Raw genomic sequence first — 21,677 nt, forward strand, 5'->3', positions numbered from 1 at the left:
GTTGACCTCTGCTGGAAATGCACATGTGTGGACTATCAAGTTGTGATGCTCTCCACGGTTGATTATCTTGCCAGCAGTCAATGTTATGGCTCACACATGAATAATGCTCACTTGGAATGGATGTGGTACCAGAGGGTGAACAAGAACCATGGAATAGTACCCTGGCAAGGAGTCAGTGTATTCAGGAAAGGAGGGGAAAGAGGGAAAATTATAGGGAGAAACTTGACAAGAAAAGTAGCAGCTTTCATTAATATTTATGGTAGATGGAAAAAATTAGTCAAGGTTCAGCCATGATTGGAATTGTGCCACGATGATGCATGTTTACAGGACAGTGCCAACAAAACTTGGGCAACAACCTTTCAGAGCTGACAATAATCCTTTAAATGATCATCTGAAAAAATATTAGTACTGTAAATACACTTGGTATTGTGTTTGGAAGGGAACGCAATGTTTAATCAAATGCCGACTGCATTTAATTTCAGTGTAATGTTAAAATGCATCAGTTAGTGAATTCACAATGTATGAAATTCATTGTATAAACTATAATCCAGTGATATTGGTCCTAAGCCATCAGAATAAATTACAAAATTGTAAGTCAATTTCCAACTGAACAAAAAAAATGTCTAATGACAGTAATGAAAATATAATGTACTATATGAAGTGTGACATGTTCGCTTTGCAAGGTTTTCCAGCTGTCTGTTTTCATTTCCATTCTGTATGCTGTAGAGGATGATTGAGTCTCTCCTTGATTCTAGTTTACAGTGAAATCCCATGGAACGCTAGAAGAACCAATAACAGGAATGGACTACAAGGATAGTGCAGATTGAGTGTGCTCCAATGTTCTATTGCAGAAATAGACCATAGGGAATTTAGTGTACATTTTTCATATTTGCAAACTGTAACCTTGATACTTATAGGAAATACAGCACGATGAATGTCAGACTATAATCTGTTCTGTGGAAGTATGTCAAGTCAGCATTCACTCAATCGTTCATTGCTTCTTGAGTTCTTAACAGTGTATATTTTTCTTTTTGGTGCATTGTATCCATACAACCGTATGCATATCCTGAGCCGCAGAAGATGGGTCCACAGCTCAGGGTCTTTAACCTATACACAACTCATATATCAGTGTCTCACATTAGCTAATGTTGCACAGATGATTTGTCCAGGTGTTTAGGGTGGAGTTGTTGAGTTGCATCGCATCTGCAGCATGCATCTCCAAACTACCAAAAGTGAGAACCGGATGAGTCTATAAACTGCATAAAGACTCTACTTTGGTTGGAAACAAACCAAATAGGCATGAGGTGAATGTAGGACAATAGCTATGCTCATGATGGTCTTGATAGTCTCTCAGATCTCCATCCAGAACGGCTGGAGTTAGGGCTATGATCAGATTGCGTTCAATAGAATACCTATTTGGCCTTACTACTGCCAGTACCTGTCTGAAAGACTGCACATTGGCCAAAACCTACTCTCACCAAGTTTCCAGTGAATCCCCTGACCCACTCTCCTCACCAGACCGAAGACCCCCTTTATTGAGGAAAGAACTTAATCCTGTCAAGCATCAATACTCAATTCTAACAAAGAATCCTGGAGGATCCTCATTGAATGGGCTGGATTTTCCTCCCAGAGAATGAGAGAAAATTCAGGTGATGAGGCTTACTCGCTGCTTCACTATGTGACCTCTGCTAATGTCAGGTAAAGCTGGATGGAGCTTTCGGAGGCATTTTTCTGGCAGTCACTTGTGCATTTTGCACCTTAACACATCTGAAATGTTACATTGTTGTTGCTGTAGGTTAAACAAAGAAATAAATTACTTTTATATAGAGCCTTTCACAACCTCAGGACGTCTCAATGTGCTTTACAGACAATGAAGTACTTTTGAATTGTAGTCACTGTTGTAATGTAGGGAACTGCAGGAGTTGCAACACCTGTCCTCTCACCTCCTTCCTTCCCACCGTCTAGGGCCCCAAACACTCCTTCCAGTTGAAACAGTGATTTATTTGTACTTCTTTCAATTTAGTATACTGTATTCGCTGCTCACAATCTGGTTTCCTTTACTTTGGAGAGACCAAATGCAGATTGGGTGCACACCTCAATTCAGTCCGCAGGTGTGACTCTGAGCTTTCCATTTTAATTTTCTTACACTGCTTCCATTTCACACCTGCTGCAGTATAAGTGCAGGTGGTACAAAGCAAAGTTCAAAACATTCCATTGAATTGTCTGGGAACTTTTAAACTTTATTTTTTAGTCTTTTTTTAAGAAAGCAAAAAAGCAAACTCTCCAAATGGCTCTGTTCTAATATTAAAACTTAACCTCATTCAGAGCAGATCTCCACATATGGGGAGCTTAATTTTCCTTGGGAAGACAATGACATGCAGCAGTGCATTGGTGTAAGCAGGTACTGATCTCAATGCTGTATCGATAGTATACCAATGCTCTTAAAGACATCCTACTACATTATGATGATTTCATGGTTCTGTAGATTCAGCTAATTGTGTCATAGATTTTTCAATTACCAAAATGTCACATTGCCACTTCACTCACATAAAGATAAATAGATGTCTGTGATTCCACTGGACATACATTTTGTTTAAATATGTAATTTAACTCAGATATGATTGGTGTATGGATATGATGTTGGTAAGTTCAGTTCACATGAATATTGAGAGCATTATAATGTTTACTTTTTAATATTTCCTGCAGGGGGCAGTAGTGTTGCATCACTTTCATGTCTTTGACAGAATAATATCATTGAAGTATCTAAACACCACGATCTACCCATAAGACAAGTGAAGATATGGTCCAGACAGACAAAATGACACAAGCCCAGTGTCACAACAAAATTCTATGTAACTAGGTAAGTGCACCATATATTAGTTTTCTTAATTTTTCTGGTGATAATAAACTGTACTACATGTAAAGCTTGTAAAGCTTCGAGACATACTCACTTACTAAAACAAATACTCAATCATCACTGCAATGTTACAATGGTGTGTATAATAATCCATTTTAAATTGTTTCTTTTGAAACGCTACTAGTGAGAGTAACCTGTCTATTTTACATCCATAGCATTTATCTTGTAACAGTAGCTGCATATTTTTATTGTACACAGCTCCATGCAGCTGCTACACCATAATACGTTTCTTACCCTTAAATCATGTTCTTTAAAAGTATGTCTCGATGTTGGTTTTGATAGCATACAGTGCCGCATACTTAACATATTTTGAACTTTTGAGATAATTATTTATATAAGCTACTGTGACACCTAATACTTTGTGATCCTCAATACACTTTGTGCTCTTTAAAATAAATTTGTTCAGGTTTTAAAAAAAGTAGAAGCAGTAAAGTGAATGAAAACCAAATGTTAACATTGCTGATGAGAACACTTCCCACAGAACAGTTACCTCCATATTTGAAACACAACAGAATCAGTGCAGCAAAAACAACAACAAATTACATTTATATAGCACCTTTAATTAAGAAATTGTCCCAATGCACTTTATGAGGGAGGGAAGAATCAATAAATAAAAGCAATGAACACTGAGCTGTGGTCGGAGAGTTAGGAAAAGTGACTGAAAGCTGCTTCAAAGAGTTGAGTTTTAAAATGATTTTTAAAGATAGAGAGAAGTAGAGAGATAGAAACATAGAAACATAGAAGATAGGAGCAGGAGTAGGCCATTTGGCCCTTCGAGCCTGCTCCGCCATTCAATGAGATCATGGCTGATCATCCAAATTCAGTACCCTGTCCCTGCCTTCTCCCCATATCCCTTGATCCCTTTAGCCTTAAGAAATATATCCAACTCTTTCTTGAATATATTTAATGAACTGGCCTCCACCGCCCTCTGTGGCAGAGAATTCCACAGGTTCACCACTCTCTGGGTGAAGAAATTCCTCCTCATTTCAGTCCTAAATGTCCTACCCCTTATCCTTAGACTATAACCCCTGGTTCTGGACTCCCCGACCATCGGGAACATCCTTCCTGCATCTAGTCTGTCCAGGCCTGACAGAATTTTATAGGTTTCGATGAGATCCCCTCTCAATCTTCTAAACTCCAGTGAGTATAAGCCCAATCGACACAATCTCTCCTCATACGTCATTCCTGCCATCCCAGGTATCAGCCTGGTGAATCTTCGCTGCACTCCTTCCATGGCAAGAACGTCCTTCCTCAGATAAGGCGACTAAAACTGCACACAATACTCAAGGTGCGGTCTCACCAAGGCCCTGTACAACTGTAGCAAGACATCCTTGTTCCTGTACTCGAACCCTCTTGCTACAAAGGCCAACATACCATTTGCCTTCTTAACCACCTGCTGCACTTGCATGCTTACCTTCAGCGACTGGTGCACAAGAACACCCAGGTCTCTTTGCACTTCCCCTTCTCCCAATCTATTGCCATTCAAATAATAATCTGCCTTCCTGTTTTTGCCACCAAAGTGGATAACCTCACATTTATCCACATTATAGTGCATTTGCCATGCTTTTGCCCAATCACCTAACCTGTCCAAATCATACTGGAGTTTCATGACATCCTCCTCACAGCATACCCTCCCACCCAGCTTTGTGTCATCTGCAAATTTGGGGATATTACATCCAATTCCCTCGTCCAGATCATTAACATATATTGTGAACAGCTGGGGTCCTAGGACCGATCCTTGCAGTACCCCACTAGTCACTGCCTGCCACTCGGAAAACGACCCGTTTATTCCAACTCTTTGCTTTCTGTCCGCCAACCAGTTCTCTATCCAAGTCAATACCTTGCCCCCAATCCCATGTGCCTTAATTTTGCACGCTAATCTCTTATGCGGGACCTTATCGAAAGCCTTCTGAAAGTCCAAATACACCACATCCACTGGTTCTCCCTTATCTATTTTACCAGTTACAGCCTTAAAAAATTCCAGTAGATTAGTCAAGCATGATTTACCTTTTGTATATCCATGTTGACTTTGTCCGATGGGAGGGTTTAGGGAAGGAGTTTGAGAGAGTAGGGCTACCTGAGGTCTCTACCACCATTGATGGGCTAAGGGAGGGCAGCAGCAAAGAAGACCAAAGTTGGAAGACTGAAGGTTATGGGAAGGGATGTAAGGCTACAGGAGGTTGCAGTGGTAGGATGGAGCAAGGGCATGGAGGGATTTGAAGATGAAGATGAGGATTTCAAATTCAATGAATTGGAGGCCAGGGAAACAGTGTAGCTCAGTGAGATGGGAGTGATGGGTGAATAGCAAAGGATATGGGCGGTTGAATTCTGGATGAGTTGGAGTTTATGAAGGGTTTGTCCTTTTAAGAAACTAGCAAGCAGACCTTGAGTCTAGAGGTGATAAAAGCATGGATAAGGGTTTCAGTATTAGGGAAGATGAGGTGGAGAGGCCAATGTTGCAGAAGTGGAAGTAAGCAATCTTGGTGATGGATACAGAAAAATTCACATGTATGATATCAGAGAAAATGTAGCAACACAGATAGAAAGTTTGTTGATGGGCAGGAAACAAAAGGGTTGCAGTAAATGGGTATTGCTCAGATTGGAGAAGAGTTGTTACTCCAGGAGTCAGTGCTGGATCCACTTGTGTTCTTGGAATACATAGATGATTTAGAATTGGGTATAGAGAACACAATCTTGAAATTTGCTGATGACATAATATTAGGAGGTTTGGCAAATAGCAAGAAGGACCATAAAAGAGCGGGAAAAAATGAACATGCTAGCGGAATGGGCAGAATGCAATTGAATTTGGACAAGTGTGAGGTAATTCATTTTGGGAGGAAAAACAAGGAATAGGATTATACACTGAAGGGTATGGATGAACAGAGAGAGCTGGGAGCTCAAATACATCATTCTTTAAAGAGTAAGTGCAGGTAGGTAAAGCCATAAAACAAGGCCAAAAGCATTTTGGGATTTTGTAAATAGCGACATAAAGTACAAGAGTAAAGAAGTCATAATAAATTTATACAAAACACTCATTAGGCCAGTTAGAGAACTGTGTGCAGTATTGGACACCCCATTATAGAAAAAGACATTAAAGCCATAGAGAGCATACAATGTAGATTCGCCAGGATAATGCCGCTGATGGAAAACTATAGTTACGAGGCGAGACTTGAGATAGTAGAACTATTTTCACTGGAGCTGAGAAGGCTAAGAGAAGATCTACTAGATTTAAAAAAAATTATGAAGCATTTTAATAGAGCAAACAGGTTGGGAACTCCGTGGGGAAGGGTCATCATTTTAAAATTAATATGAAGATAGTGAAGAGAGAGGCTAGGAGAAATATCTTTACAAAGAGAGAGTGCTCCAGCAATACACTGGCCTAGACTAGATGGGTCTCTTTCTGTGTTGTAAATTTCTGTGGTTTTATGATGATGGGGAGGGAGAGAGGTGGAAAAGGGGGTTAAAGGAAGTCAGCTTAAGTGGAGATGGAAAGAGGGAAGGGCCAGCCAGGGGTTTTTGTTTGTTTGTTTGACTGGGGCTTCCTCTCCTCACTACAGTGCTGTTCAGGTGCTCCAGATATATAGGCCCGTATTTTGCGGTTGTAATGATGACAAAACGGTCAGCATTCACATCATTACTCTGTGAAACTGACAGTAACTTCATGCGTCCACACTTGCGCAGTTAAACATGGAAATCCAGAAGTTGCTGTCAGTGATTCCCTGCTGCTCCACAATCCCTGCAGATGGCAATCTTTAGAAATCACTGAACTGACGAGAACTTCCCCTTTTATGCCATAATATTGCTGTTAAAAACCCCGAAAAAGTTAAGCCTTTTGAATGAGGTGTAACTGGGTTTTTAACAGCATACTAAGTCATAACTACCGCTGAACAACCTATCTGGTCCTGAAAGATTAATTTTATATTTGTGGAATGTCACATTTTTCTATTATGATAAAAATTCCATAGGTTTTTAATAAAATAATTTTTTTTTAAGTTTATTTATGATATTTCAGCTTCTATCATAATCCCATGTGTATGTGCCAATCTTTATTTTGCTCTCTGTAAAATTTATAAAAAGTGAAGGATAATCACTGCATTTTACTTCCTGGTTTGCTATCTGTGGGAATTCTTCAAAGTGATTGGCTGCTTAGCCTGCTTAATGACATCATTGTTGCTGGATGCTGGAGATCCCATAGAGTTGGCGCCAAAATCAAACTAACATCGGGAAAGGTGAAATCGACGCCACGGAAATCGTCAGAACTTTGTGGGCAACATTTTCTGAGGTCAGCAGCGAGCACCATCACTTCGCTGCTGACCATACCATCTGGGCCATTATTGAGAGGACCTCTGATTTGAATAGTTTTAATTGCCCTAATGAACCTTGTGCACACTTTGGGGTTGATTTTGACTTTGTGGTATAGCGTAAAACGGATGCTAGCGAATCGGCAGCCCGTTTTAACATCTCTCCTGAATTTTATTTCCATTGCAGCCCATTGATGATCAGTATGCTCCTCCTGAGCCCACCGAAATCATTACCTATGTTGTTTCTGAAGCGGCCTCCAGTGCTTGCTCTGCCCATTGGTACCTGAAGTTGTGTCAGGGTCCTACAACCAGCATAGCACCCCCCCCAATTTAAAACTGAAATTAGTGTTGGCTAGATCAAGGCATGGTCCATGTGAGCAACATATTAAGCTGATGAAAATCACACCCCCCCTCCGATACCTTCCTGTCAAGAGCAAAGGCAAATAAGAAGGAAACTCAACCCTGAGCTATTTATTCATCTCTATTTATTCATCTCCTACTAGTTCAGAACAACATTGATGGAAAACTGGAAGCAGGTAGCCTAGCCACTTTGTCAGCTGAAGATTGGGACCTAGAATTCGGGTGCTAAAATGCCTCCTAAGCCTCCAAGATGGCAAACAGGAAGTTTGCGCACATTTCCAACCAATTAGGTAAGGTGGTTGCACTGGAGTTAGGAGCGTACGTCGGGAACATTCAAAGGTGAAAATAATTTTTTTAACTGAGGGTCTGTGCTTCTTGCAGGACCCGTTGTAGATGTTTGATTGCTCCAGTGCTTCACTTGCTACATGCCAAACTCGCACAGCCTAAAGTGGCACTAACCGGCAGGAAGGCTCCTATACATACATGAATGTGGAGCTGGGAGGAGCGGGAGTGCGCCTCCTGATCCCCCATTAAAAGAACGCGGGCTGCTCTCCCCCCCCCCCCCCGCCAATCAACCCCCCAGCCACCAGTTGCTCCTCCAGGCACAGTCAGCCTCCAGCTTCAGGAAGCTTCAGTAAACCCAATTCCTTGATGCCAAACAACAAAATAGACTCTAACAGATAAAAAGGATTTCATCTGTTTCCTTCCACTTAACGGGCATGTTTTATTGTCCTATATTTCACAGCCTAATTTGAGTCATTTTACAGTTCATTTTGTTTTACTGTACTGTTTTATTTTACACTTGATTTTGTTTTACAGCCCAATTTATTTCTGTCTAATTTTATTCCACGATACATTTGTAGATTTTATTTGATGTTGATTTTATTTTAGTTTGCTTTAGTTAACAGCCCAATCGGATTTACTCATGGTTTAGTTTCAATTTACAGCACAATTTGATCCTGCTGAGAGGCTGATTTTTCTTTTAGCTCAGCATCTCCGAACCATTCAATTTAGAGGGATGTGTGGAAGAAGGTTTCCAGTTTGAAGAAAAGTACTAAGGTAAGCAATGAGGATCACTGTCAATTATATCGCACATGCATATATGGGTATGACAGTCAAAAACTTTACATTGTTATATGAGTGCATGAGTGTGTGGGCATGGGTGCTAATTATTTAACATTTTCAGAAAGCTCTATTCAGGAGTCTGCAAGGGGCATCATTTTCCACCATTAAATCTCTTCCACAATTTTCCTCGCTTTGCGATTTTTGTGCCTTCCCACAATCCACCTGCCAAGATCCGACTGCCCTCATTTCAATATATGTTAATGAGGTTCAGTGGCACGACAGCTCCCAGTTTCTTGCTTTTAAACTAGCAATACACTCTGGCTAACTTAGACTGAGACACATCGGCCCAGAAATTCGGGCACGCCCATTTTGGGTCGCATGGGGGGGTGGCGGGTGGGGAGGCTGGGTGTCTCAGGGTACGATCCCTACGCCTGAATAGTGAGGCCCGAGGCATCCTGATATTGGACGTCAGACCTCATTTCAATGGAGCTGGTGAGCTGCGCAGAGCTGCTGGTGAATCATGACTGTAAATCAGGTCACTGCTGATGTCGCAGCGGCCCTCAGGTAAGTGATGAAGGGTGGGCAATCGGGCCTTGGGTTGGGGGCGGTAATTGGGCCTTGGTTATTCTGCACTTAAAACGTTCTCAACGTGCACTCCTGCCACCAGCACATCTACCTTATCCAATATCGTGGGCAGCACACTTCCGGCTGGAATAATGCGCATGCTTCTTGCCCGGCATATTGGGAGCATAGTAGACCATTTAGCGCCTGAAAAACAGGTGCTGCACATCTAGATTTCTAGGCCACAAGCTGCTGCCATGATCAGCTGATACAAGTGGAAGTGAGGAGTTTCTGAAGCTGAAGAATCTGGAGACTTTGATTAGTGATTTTGACAGCTGGGGATCACTTTTTGCAGCGATTTCTTTCTGCCATTCTGCCTAACACACCTGGACTAGCTTTTCACTGCTTCTGACAGGGTCTGAATACTCGCAAATTTTTGGCACCCCTCACTCCTCCGTACCCGATCTGCAGTGAGGGCTTCTCAGGAGTAGGTGTGGCATACCTCATGGGCAGAGCCTTTTATCCCATTATCATGGAGGAGGAGGTTGATGAGCAGCACCAGATGTACAACGAAGGGCATTGAAGAAAGATGCAGCCCAGTAGATATTACCCTCCCCCCACCCCCCATAGAATATGCAGGCAGCACAAGTCATATGAGGACCTTACTGAGGAGATGTATAGAAGAAGAGTGTGCTTCACCAAAGAGGCAATGGGGCAAAACTGTCACCTACTGCATGATGACCTGCAGCCATGCTCATCTTCCCACAATGTTCTCTCTGTGGTTATGCAGGTGGCCACTGCACTCAACTTTTAAAGCAGCCATGAGAGATCTCTGCATTATCAGCAAGGTTGCAGTATAGTGTGCATTTGTCAGGTCATTGGAACATTGTACTGGAGAGCTGGTGAATTCATCAGTTTTGGCATCACAATGAGGCAGCCTCAAGCTATGGCCATTCAGTTTTACAGGGTTGTTAAATCTCAACCTTGCTTGTATAACAATGAAAAGAGTACGCAGGAGACAGAGTTCAGTTAACAGCCATCTTTCCAGAGAATCTTCTCCACTTCATGCACTCTATTTCCCATAGTGCATTGCACATCACAACTACGGTAAGCTATGTGGGACAATTCAAATACAACATTCAAAATACACAACATCTCCTCCCCTCTTACATTAGATGTCCCAATAGAACCACAAATTTTAAAAACACAATAATAATTCAAAATTTTTAAAACACAATAATAACACAATAAAACACAGATAAAGGATAAGCCTCTGAACTATAAGTTCAAATGTATAGGGGGGCGCCGCTCTCTGGTAGGATACCAGCGGTCAACCTGGCTCTCCAGTTCATTGTCTCTCACAGGTGATGTCAACACAGGTGTAGGCGGTTGAGGTGCCTGTATACAGTTCTCCCTTGCTGATGAGATAGGGGCTGAAGCGGCTGCTTCCTCAGAAGGTGAGCCTCTCGGTGTAGAAGGCGGATGACCCACAGCGTCACCCAATGGCAGATAAACTGCTGTTGGTGGTTCAGTGGGTGTTGCTGCACTTCGTAGAAGCTGATCGGTGTGTCTCTTCCAGACAATGTCCTCGGGTGTCTGTACAGTGTAGGATACTGGACCAGTCTGTGCAATGACAGTAGCAGGAACCCACTTAGGTCCACCACTGTAGTTCTGTGCTAACACATGTTCACCTGGACTGAAGACTCTGTCTTTGGAGCGTTGTTCACGTCGCTTGATCTGCTTGTCCTGCTGATACTGTACCACGTCTTTCACCTTTGGCGGTTTCAGCAGGTCAAAGTTGGTTCGTAGCTCTCTTTTGAGCAGTAGAGTGGCAGGTGATGCTTTTGTGGTCGCATGTGGTGTGTTCCTGTAACTCAACAGGAAACTATTCAGGCACTGATGAAGCGTTCCCTGGCCTTGCGATGCCTTTAGAGAGTGTTTCATGGTCTGAACAAACCTCTCAGCTAGACCATTGGTCGCAGGGTGGTATGGTGCAGCCCTGATATGTTGTACGCCATTCACGTGCAGGAATGTAGCCATTTCTTGTGACACCCACTGTGGACCATTGTCTGAGACAAGTTACATTGGAGATTCAAATCGGCTGAACACCTCACCTAACTTCTCGATGGTCTTCTCAGCGGTGGTGGACCTCATTATAACAACCTCTGGCCACTTACTGTGCGCATCAACAGCCACCAGGAACATTCTCTCCTCGAATGGACCTGCAAAGTCTACATGAATGCGTTGCCATGCTTCCTCCGGAAAGTCCCAGGGGTGAAGAGGTGCAAGCTGTGGCACATTACGAACTCTCTGACATGAGGAACAGGTTTTAGCTTTGTCCTCAATCTGTCCATCCATACCCGGCCACCAGAAGTAGCTCCCCGCTATTTCTTTCATACGAACCATTCCGCAGTGTCCGGAGTGTAGTTGCTGTAACACTGGTTTCCGTAGCGATGGTGGAATAACCACTCTCCTCCCCCACAGGAAACATCCAGACTGCACCGACAGTTCACTTCTCCTTAAGAGATATGGTTTCAGGTTTGGGTCATCGCTGTCAAGCTTGCCCCTGACGATAATGTCCAGCACTGCAGACAACACTGGGTCATTTCTGGTGTATCGTCAGACCTGTGTCGAAGTAACAGGTGCATTCTCCACCTGCCTAAAATAGCAGATGTCCATGCTACGCGTCATAGGCTTGGTGACAGGCAGCGGCAACCTGGAAAGACCGTCGGCGTTGCTGTGCAGGTCAGACTTATTGTTGTGTCGGTACCTTTCTACCTAGACACAATTTAGGACTCAGAACTCAGAGATTCAAACATGAAGTGCTTTATTGGAAGGAAAGGAAGTTCTGGAAAGTTCCGAACAAAGAGAGCTAAACCTAACAGAGAACACCCAACCATTTATCTCCTGTGACAGCGCCACCACAGGTGGGAGGAGAACACACAACAGAACACACAATACATAACATTTCCTCCCCTCTTAAATGGAAGGTCCACATTATTCCTCAACAGGTAAGTTACTTTCAATGCACTCAACGAATCTAGGGTAGAGGTAGACTGCCTCAACCCTGACTTTACCCTGGGGTTTATTCTGCCCCAGTCTTGTGGGTAAGTCACTAAGCCTACAGATCTAAGCGTCTTGGAGGCCGCCGCTCTCTGACAGGATACCGGTGGTCATCGCTGGCTTCCACAGCAGTAGGCATTGACACAGGCCTGGATGGAGAAGGTGCCTGTGTCAGTCGAAAGTCAGGAGTTTGCACAGGTGGAACAGTCTCTTTGACTACCTGTGTTGGAGAAGAGCACTGTGGCAAAGGATGCTGGTTTGCGGTATCATCCGGAAACAGTTCAGGCCAACCAGCCGTTGGAGCCTCTGTGGCTGTCTCTGCTCCTAGCAACAGTTGATCTGTGTGTCTTCTCCAGACGACGTCCTCAGCAGTCTCAACCGTGTAAGACACAGGGCCCGTCTGCACGATCACCGTAGCAGGAACCCATTTCGGTCCAGTGTTGTAGTTTCGAGCTAGGACGTGCTCTCCAGGGTGAAGCCGTCTCTCCTTGGCTCTTTCTCTCTCTTTTCAACTTGAGCTTGTTGTTGACAATGGAAAACCTGTTCTGCCCTTGGAGGTTTGAGTAAGTCAAAACTTGTCTGCAACTGCCTCTTCATCATGAGCGAAGCGGGGGAAGTTTTGGTTGTGGCATGCGGCTCGTTCCTGTAGGACAACAGGAAGCTGTTCAGACATTGGTGGATTGAGCCCTGACCTTGCGATGCCTTCAAGGCGTGCTTCAAAGTTTGCACAAACCTTTCTGCCTGGCCGTTAGTAGAGGGATGATAGGGCGCAGACCTGATGTGTTGGACACCATTCACATGCAGGAAGGTTGCAAACTCCTGTGATACAAATTGTGGACCAATGTCACTTACAATTTGTTCCGGTGAGCCATAACGGCTGAACATCTCACCAAGCTTCTCAATTGTTTTCTCTGCCATGGCAGACCTCATCACAGCGACCTCCGGCCACTTGCTACGAGTGTCCACAACCACCATAAACATCTTCTCTTCGAAAGGACCGACGAAGTCCACATGTACTCGCTGCCACACTTCTGCAGGCCAATCCCAGGGGTGTAGGGTTGCCAGCTGTGGAACATTCCGGTCCCTTTGACATGGGGAATATGTTTTGGCTTTCTCCTCAATATTCCCATCGAGACCTGGCCATCCGAACCATCCCACTGTGGCCTGTATGAAGTTGTTGCAGTATAGGTTCCCTCAGAGGTGGCGGAATGATGACACGGCGTCCCCAAAGAAGACAACCTGCCTGGACGTAGAGCTCATTTCTTTTTGAAACGTAAGGTTTCAAACTAGGAGAATCTCCTATAGCTCTCCCTCGAATGACATCGTCCATTACCTCAGACAGGACTGGATCGTTGCGGGTGTACCTTCGCACCTGAACTGCAGTGACAGGTGCTCCCTCCACTTGTCTAAAGTAGAAGATGTCTATCTGACGAGGCTCTGGGGGAGTAACAGGCAAGGGTAGCCTCGAGAGACCATCTGCGTTGCTGTGCAAGTCTAATTTGCGATATTTGATGTCGTATGTGTGTCCTGACAACAGTAAAGCCCACCTTTGCATCCTGCTTGCAGCGAGAGACGGAATTCCGGTGTGGGGCCCGAAGATTGAAGTCAATGGACGGTGGTCCATCAGGAGTGTGAAACTTCTCCCAAACAGGTACTGATGAAATTTTCGAATTCCAAAAACGATTCCCAAGGCCTCGCGCTCGATCTGCGCATAGTTACTCTCGGCCTTGTTCAAGGTGCGTGATGTGAAGGCGATAGGTTTCTCTTCACCCGAAGGCATGATGTGGGATATGACTGCTCCCACACCATATGGTGATGCATCACATGCTAGCTGCATGGGTAGCTTTGGGTCGAAGTGTGTCAGGACCTCCGATTTCAGCAATGCTTTCTTTGCTTGGGCGAAAGCTTCGTTGCACAGTTCAGTCCATTTCCATGTTTTGCCTTGACATAGCAACTGATGTAACGGCTTCAGCAATGTTGCTAAGTCTGGAATAAACTTCCCATAGTAGTTAAGTAGCCCCAGAAATGAACGTAACTGACTCACATTCTGGGGTGCTGGGGCCTCCACGATCGCCTTGACCTTTGACGGCGCCTTATGCAGGCCAGTAGCGTCAATCACATGCCCCAGGTACTCAACTGAAGACTGAAAGAATTCACATTTGTCTTTACGAACTCTGAGTCCGTACTCTTTCAGTCGTTGTAGTGTTGCATCCAAGTTCAGAAGATGATCCTCCTCATTTGTCCTAGTGACAAGGATGTCATCCAGGTAGCACTGGACTCCTGGCAGTCCACTCAAAATCTGATCCATTGCCCTTTGGAATAGAGCAGGGGCCGACGTAGTTCCAAACGGAAGGCGGCAGTACCTGTATAGCCCCTTGTGTGTCACAATTGTCAGCAGCTCCTTTGATTTGTCATTGACATGCATTTGTAGATAAGCCTGGCATAAGTCTATTTTGCTGAACTTTTGCCCTCCGGCCAGGCCCGTAAAAAGATCATCAATGAGGGGAAGAGGGTACTGTTCCGCAGACAGCACCGGGTTAATAGTCACTTTAAAATCCCCGCAGATTCGAACAGATCCATCCTTTTTCAGGACAGGAACAATGGGTGTGGCCCATTTGCTCACGCTCACAGGCTCCAGGACTCCATTCTCGACTAAGGCCTCCAAGTTAGCCTCAACTTTTGGCCTAATTGCATAGGGTACAGGTCGGGCTTTGTGAAACTTCGGCTTGCTGTCAGGTTTAATGTCCAGTCTCACGCTGATCTTTTTCATGCTCCCAAGTTCCCCATTGAAGAGTTCTGCATGTTTGTTTAACACTGCAGTCAGACCTGACTCCCCTTTTGACATCATGCGGACTGCAGGCCAGTCCAGCGTGATTTTCTCTAGCCACGTACGTCCCAGTAACGATGGGTAATTTCCCTTTACCACATATAGTGGCAGTTTTGCAGTCTGTCCGTTCAATTTAACTGTCACCTCAATGACGCCTCTCATGGCCACAGGTTCGCCAGTATACATCTTTAGCACAATGTTTGTTGGCTGAAGGGTAAGATGCTTTAGCATTTTGTTGTAGACAGTGTCTGAAACAAGGGACACAGCCGCGCCTGTGTAAACCTCCATCCGCACTGATTGTCCCTCCACCAGTGGTGACACCCAGTAGCCATTTGAATCACCTGCAACCGTCAGTATGTGCACCTCTTCCTCCTCAGAGGTGTCGCTCCCCTCTGTTTTGCTTGTTCTATCATACTGCACTGAATGAACACTCTTTTTCCTCTCTTGTCCAAATACAGACATTTTGCTTCCATGCTTCCCAGCTCTGTCTGTTCTTTTTTTACCTCTACAGGTGCGTTCAATGTGACTCTTTTTGCCACAATTTCGGCATTCCAGCTCCGTACACCAGCAGTCATTAGCGTGATGGCCCATTTTCCCACAACGGTAACATGTGCCGTTCCGCACACCTTTAGGCTCAGACGACAACTTGTGAACTCTCCCTGTTGAACTCAACTGGTGAGCCTCCTTTTCCACCATCTCCATGGAGACACTAACTTCAATGGCCTTTTCAAGAGTAAGGTTGTCCTCAGTAAGAAGGCGCTTCTGTGTGGCTGCATTTTGCAGACCACACACCAGTCTGTCTCTAATGGTGTCATTCAGCACCTCCTTGAACTGGCAGTGTTCCGACAACCTTTTTAAAGCAGCAATAAACATCGTCACTGATTCCCCCTCCTCTTGATTCCGTTTGTGAAATCTAAATCTCTCAGCAATAACCAGAGGTTTTGGTGAAAAATGTGCTCCAGGAATTTCCACTAGTTGCTTATATGTTTTAGTTCCTGGCTTATCTGGCTGCACGAGGCTGCGAAGTAAATTGAATGTCTTCGGCCCGATTACACTCAAAAAGGTAGGCACGACCTTTTCATTTGCCACCGCATTCGCCAATACAAAATAGTCAAAACGTTCCGTATATGCGCTCCATTGCTCCACATTTTCATCAAAATCACCGATGTTTCCTAATATAGTAGCCATCTCACGTTTCAAATTAAATTTTCTGTTTACTCACTGCACCCGTAACGTACGCAGATTCATCCGCTCCTCGTTGCCACTTGTTGTGTCGGTACCTCTCTACCTAGACACAATTTAGGACTCAGAACTCAGAGATTCAAACATGAAGTGCTTTATTGGAAGGAAAGGAAGTTCTGGAAAGTTCCGAACAAAGAGAGCTAAACTTAACAGAGAACACCCAACCATTTATCTCCTGTGACAGCGCCACCACAGGTGGGAGGAGAACACACAATAGAACACACAATACATAACACTTACGATATCTAATGTCAAATGTCTGTGCAGACAACAGCAGTGCCCACCTTTGCATTCTGCTCGCCTGAAGATGGTCGTGAGAGGGCAGTGATCTGTTAGTAGGGTGAACTGTCTCCCGTACAAATATTGGTGAAACTTGCGAACGCCAAAAACGACCGCTCCCATACCATATGACGATTCATCACAAGCTAACTGTATTGGTAATGAAGGGTTAAAATGCGTCAAAGCCTCTGACTTCAGGAGCGTGTCCTTTGCTGTCATGAACGCCTCCTGGCACTTGTTAGTCCATTCTCACTTCTTGTCTTTACATAGCAACCAATGCAACGGCCTCAGCATCGAGGCTAGGTTCGGTATGAACCGTCCATAGTAGTTCAGTAACCCTAAAAAAGAACGCAGCTGGCTGATATTTTCAGGTGCTGGGGCTTCCACGATTGCCTTGGTCTTGGACGGTGCCTTGTGAAGGCCTGTGGCATCGATCACATGACCGAGGTACTCAACTGATGCCTGAAACAAATCGCATTTATCCCTGCGAACTCTGAGTCCATAATCCTTCAGTCTCTGTAGTGATGCGTCCAAGTTATGCAGATGGTCTTGGTCATCACACCCAGTAAGTAAGATATCATCTAAGTAGCACTGGACTCCAGGCAATCCACTAAGGATCTGGTCCATAGCACATTGGAAAAGCGCTGGAGCTGATGTAATTCCGAAAGGAAGTCGACGATACCTAAATAGGCCCTTGTGCGTCACAATAGTCAGCATTTTTCGTGACTGTTCATCCACATGCATTTGCAGGTAGGCTTGACAGAGGTCGATTGTGCTAAACTTCTGGCCCCCAGCATGTCCCGCAAACAAATCATCAATATGGGGAAGCGGATATTGCTCCACTGACAATACAGGGTTAACAGTTACTTTAAAATCTCCATATATCCTAACTCCACCCCCTTTCTTAAGCACTGGTACGACAGGCGTTGCCCATTCACTCACGCTGACTGGTTCTAGTACTCTGCTTTCAACTAGGGCTTCTAAGTCAGCCTCGACTTTTGGTCTGATGGCATAAGGTACGGGTCATGCCTTCATGAACTTGGGTTTGCTATCCTGCTTAATACGAACCTTCACAGTAATATCTTTCATGCTACCCAGTTCTCCATTAAAGACTTCTGCATGTTTCTTTAAGATGGTGGGTAAGCCTGGATCATTGTGTGACACCATGTAGACTGATAACCAGTCTCATTTTATTCTCTCCATCCACGAACGTCCCAGCAGGGAGGGGTAGTCTCCTTTAACTATGTAGAGTGGTAACTTCCTAGTTTGTCCATTCAACTGACCTGTGACCCCAGTGATACCTCTCACGGTTACTCTTTCACCAGTATATGTCTTCAATGCTAGTTAGCTGGCTGAAGTGGAAGGTGCTTTAATGTCTTTTTGTAGACTGTCTCTGACATAAGAAATACTGCTGCCCGGTATCGATCTGCATTCGCACAGGCTGCCCCTCTAGCAAGGGTGAGACCCAGTAGCCATGCGAATCCCCAGCTACAGTCAGCACGTTCAGTCATAGTTCCTCCTTTGAAGTGTCACTTGCCTCTGTTTTGTCCTGTTCTACAGAGTGGACATGCTTCTTTGTCTTTTGTCTGAATGTTTTTTTTCTTCCTTCCGTCTTTGACGTTTTCTCTGTCTCCTTTTTATTTCTGCATGCGCGCTGAATATGTCCCTTTTTACCACAGCTGTGGCAATCCATGTCCACACACCAGCATGCAGACGCAAGATGCCCCGTTTTGCCACAACTGAAGCATGGCCCTTGGCTCTCTGTTCTTACTTTGTGCACTTTTTCTGTTGCACCCAACTGTTGAGCTTCCTTAGCTGCCAATTCCATGGAAATACTGATTTCAATGGCCTTTTGTAGAGTCAGATTACTGTCTGTTAATAGTCTCTTCTGTATGGCTTCAGTTCTCATACCACACACTAGCCTGTCTCTTATAGTATCATTTAGCACGTCATTAAACTCACAGTACTCTGATAGTCTTTTTAGTGCAGCTACAAACATGGTCACTGTTTCTCCTTCTTCCTGGTTACGCCTGTGGAACCTAAACCTCTCAGCTATGACTAGGGGTTTGGGTGAAAAATGCCCTGCTGGTATCGCCACAATTTCGCTATATTGTTTAGTCCCTGGTTTATCTGGATGCACTAAAGTACGCAAAAGATTGAAAGTCTTTGGCCCCATCACACTTAACAATGTAGGTACTACTTTGTTCCCTCCAATGTCATTTGCTTGTGTGAAGTATTCAAATCGTTCTGTGTATGAGCTCCATTGTTCGACATTCTCAGCAAACGGTCCAATGTTACCGATAATTCCAGCCATTTTCCTTCTCTCAGGCTCCTAATTATCATTCACTAAGGATCCTTCCAATGTTGGACTCAACTAAAATCACTATCAGTTAAGTGCTTCAATTCACAGATCATTTCACAGTTGAATAAATGTCCTTCCCGATTTACTCACTGTTTTTCCTCCCCTTCCTCAAGTCGTTAGTACCTTATACACCGTCTCGTCTTCCTGCCATTTCAAGCTCCTTTATCCTCGAGCCAGCCTCACTTTAATTAACTGTCCACGGCAAAAATAACAGTTTTAAACACGTAAAACCCGACTATCTTCCGCACAGCAGAGCCACGTAAGTTCAGACGTCCTCGTCGCCACTTTTGTTAAATCTCAAGAGTTTAATAACCTTGCTTGTATAACAATTAAAAGAGTACGCAGGAGACAGAGTTCAGTTAACAGCCATCTTTCCAAAGAATCTTCTCCACTTCATGCACTCTATTCCCCATAGTGCATTGCACATCACAACTACAGTAAGCTATGTGGGACAATTCAAATACAACATTCAAAATACACAACAAGGGTCAGTGGCTTTCCTAAGGTCCAGGGTGCAACTGATGGCACCCACATTGCTTTGTATGCTCTATCAGTACACCCCTTAAAGTACAGAAAGGATGTCCACTTTCAAGATGTCCCAATATGCTGGAAGTTGTCAAAGTGCATTCATCCTTCAAAAGTTTGCCCTCCTTGCCCTCTTCAGGGAAGAAAATCACATCAATATGCTTCTGGGTGACAAAGCCTATCCCCTGCTCCCATGGAAAATAACCCCAGTCAGAGCAGCCTGAACAGCAGCAGGGGAACGCTACAATGAAGCACATGCCTCTACTAGACTAGCCATAGTGAGGACCATCAGGGTCGTAAAGGCATACTTTTGCTGTCCGGACAGTTCAGGTGGGGCTGTGAAGTATGCTGCAGCTCATGTGTCATGAATAGTTATAGCCCGCTGTGTCTTTCACAACTTCTTAAGTCAAGAATGGCTGGACTTCAAAATCATTCACTCCCTTGGAACCAGAACAAAATGAAGGAGAGCATTATGAAGGTCTACAGTCAGATGACTCCTCGGTGACTGCTGCAAGGAGCATCAGAAACATCTCATCACTGAAGTCTTCTCTTCTGTGTAATACAGTCTACGTTTGATACCTCTACCTTACCTCCTTATCTCCCACTTTCAAATAAAGGGACATTCCCTCAATCCACTACCCTTCCTTTAACACAAAAACACACAAGCCCACATCACCCGGATATGGCTCGCCAATAATCATTACCTGAGTGAATAAATCAGCACAAAATAAGTGCATAGTTTCCTGTATAACTCTAACTTCCATGAAAAACAAAGCATAATAACAGTGCACAGTCTACTTTCATAGAATGAAGTCCAAAGTGACCATAAGCCCACCCATTCCACTAGGTTTTGGATCTGGGTCCACATTGATCAGCAGGATGGCTAGTCTAATGGCAGCTACCAGATCCAAAAAGCCCTGAGATCATCATGCATCATGGCTGCCATGGTCTGGAAGCCAGTATGCAGGGTGCTGTCTATTCTCTCCCCTATTGCTGCCAGCTCTGCAGTCTGTGCTTCCATGGAGGCGGAAGCACCAACTGGCTCTTAGTTGCTTCTTAGCTGAGGATCTGCTGTAAATTTCAGCGAAGCTGCAGCTCAGTCCATTGATGCCTGCAACAAAAAAAAGGCTTCCCTGATGATGCCGCAAAAGAGAGCTGCAGACTGGAGAGTCACACCCGTCTGTTACCACGCACCCTCAAAAACTGACCCCAGAGCCTGCACATGGATATAATGTTCATCAAGCATCCTTCTGACTCTGAGCTACAGGTAGCCTTCTGACTCTGAGGTGCCAGGAAGGTGCCACATTTTCAACCACTTCCCTGTCCTCCGGCTCCCTTGTGCTCTGTGAATCACTCAGCACCACATTCTCATTAACTTTATCTACTTGTCCCCGAGTGAAAGTATCTGAGCTGGTGCCTGGGAGTGAAGCAGCAGGGGGTGAGTTGAAAGGGGTTGGGGAAACGGAACAGGGGACAGTAGGTCTGTGCAGGAATTCTTGGATGGGCTTCAGTCTGCCCTCATCTCCTGCTTCATCGTTATCCTTTACATCATCATTGCAATTGACCAGGAGATAGTTAAGTTCCTCTTCTTCCTCCCATCATCAACTTTATTACCTTCCTCCTTCTGTGCCCTGCATTGCTGTGATGGATGTACAGGAAAGAAGGGTAAAAGCTAAGAATGTAAAAGCAATACCGCCACCACCGCCCTCGCCCTTGGGATTAAGGAGGTAGAGAATGGGGTGGAAGGCTGTTTCTGTGTCATGCTTCACAGGGATGCCAGGGCAGCAGTGTCGGTGCTCAGTTAGTAACCCAACAGCAGCAATGTGCCGCTGACCTCTCTGTCTCTCATGGCAAGAGCTGAGTGCCTCCCTGTGAGCTACATGTCCTTCTCCTCGTGTGGCATGAGGGGCTTAAAGATGGAGAAACCCCCTCCAGTGGTCTGCCTCTGGTGGGTAGTGTGCACCAATTTCTCCTGCAAAAAATAGAGTAAATGAAGGGAAGGCTGGCAGTTGAGGAGTATGTGCCAAGTGGCATTTGAAATAAGGGATGTGGGGATATCAGTTTGTTAAACCGGGGGAAGGGGTTTTAAGGTTGTACATGTAAGTAATTGCTATTAGGGGAGCTTGGTTGCCATAGTGCAAGATGCTGAGTTAGAGCTGCCTTAAACAGCAAGCA

General features: G+C 44.7%; 1 long non-coding RNA gene across 1 annotated transcript in view; it reads left to right on the forward strand.

The window, feature by feature from the left end:
• Positions 1-2,769: 2,769 nt before the first annotated feature.
• Positions 2,770-21,677, forward strand: part of LOC147124267 (uncharacterized) — a 58,387-nt gene continuing 39,479 nt past the window's right edge. Inside the window, exons 1-3 of the long non-coding RNA XR_015079711.1 lie at positions 2,770-2,860; positions 7,722-7,868; positions 8,526-8,637. This is a non-coding gene — a long non-coding RNA (uncharacterized LOC147124267). The remainder of the gene's footprint in view (positions 2,861-7,721; positions 7,869-8,525; positions 8,638-21,677) is intronic.

Source organism: Somniosus microcephalus, chromosome 1 (genome assembly GCF_052327205.1).
Source record: "Somniosus microcephalus isolate GS21.2 chromosome 1, FLI_Smic_1.0, whole genome shotgun sequence".
In the NCBI taxonomy this organism is placed as follows: Eukaryota; Metazoa; Chordata; class Chondrichthyes; order Squaliformes; family Somniosidae; genus Somniosus; species Somniosus microcephalus.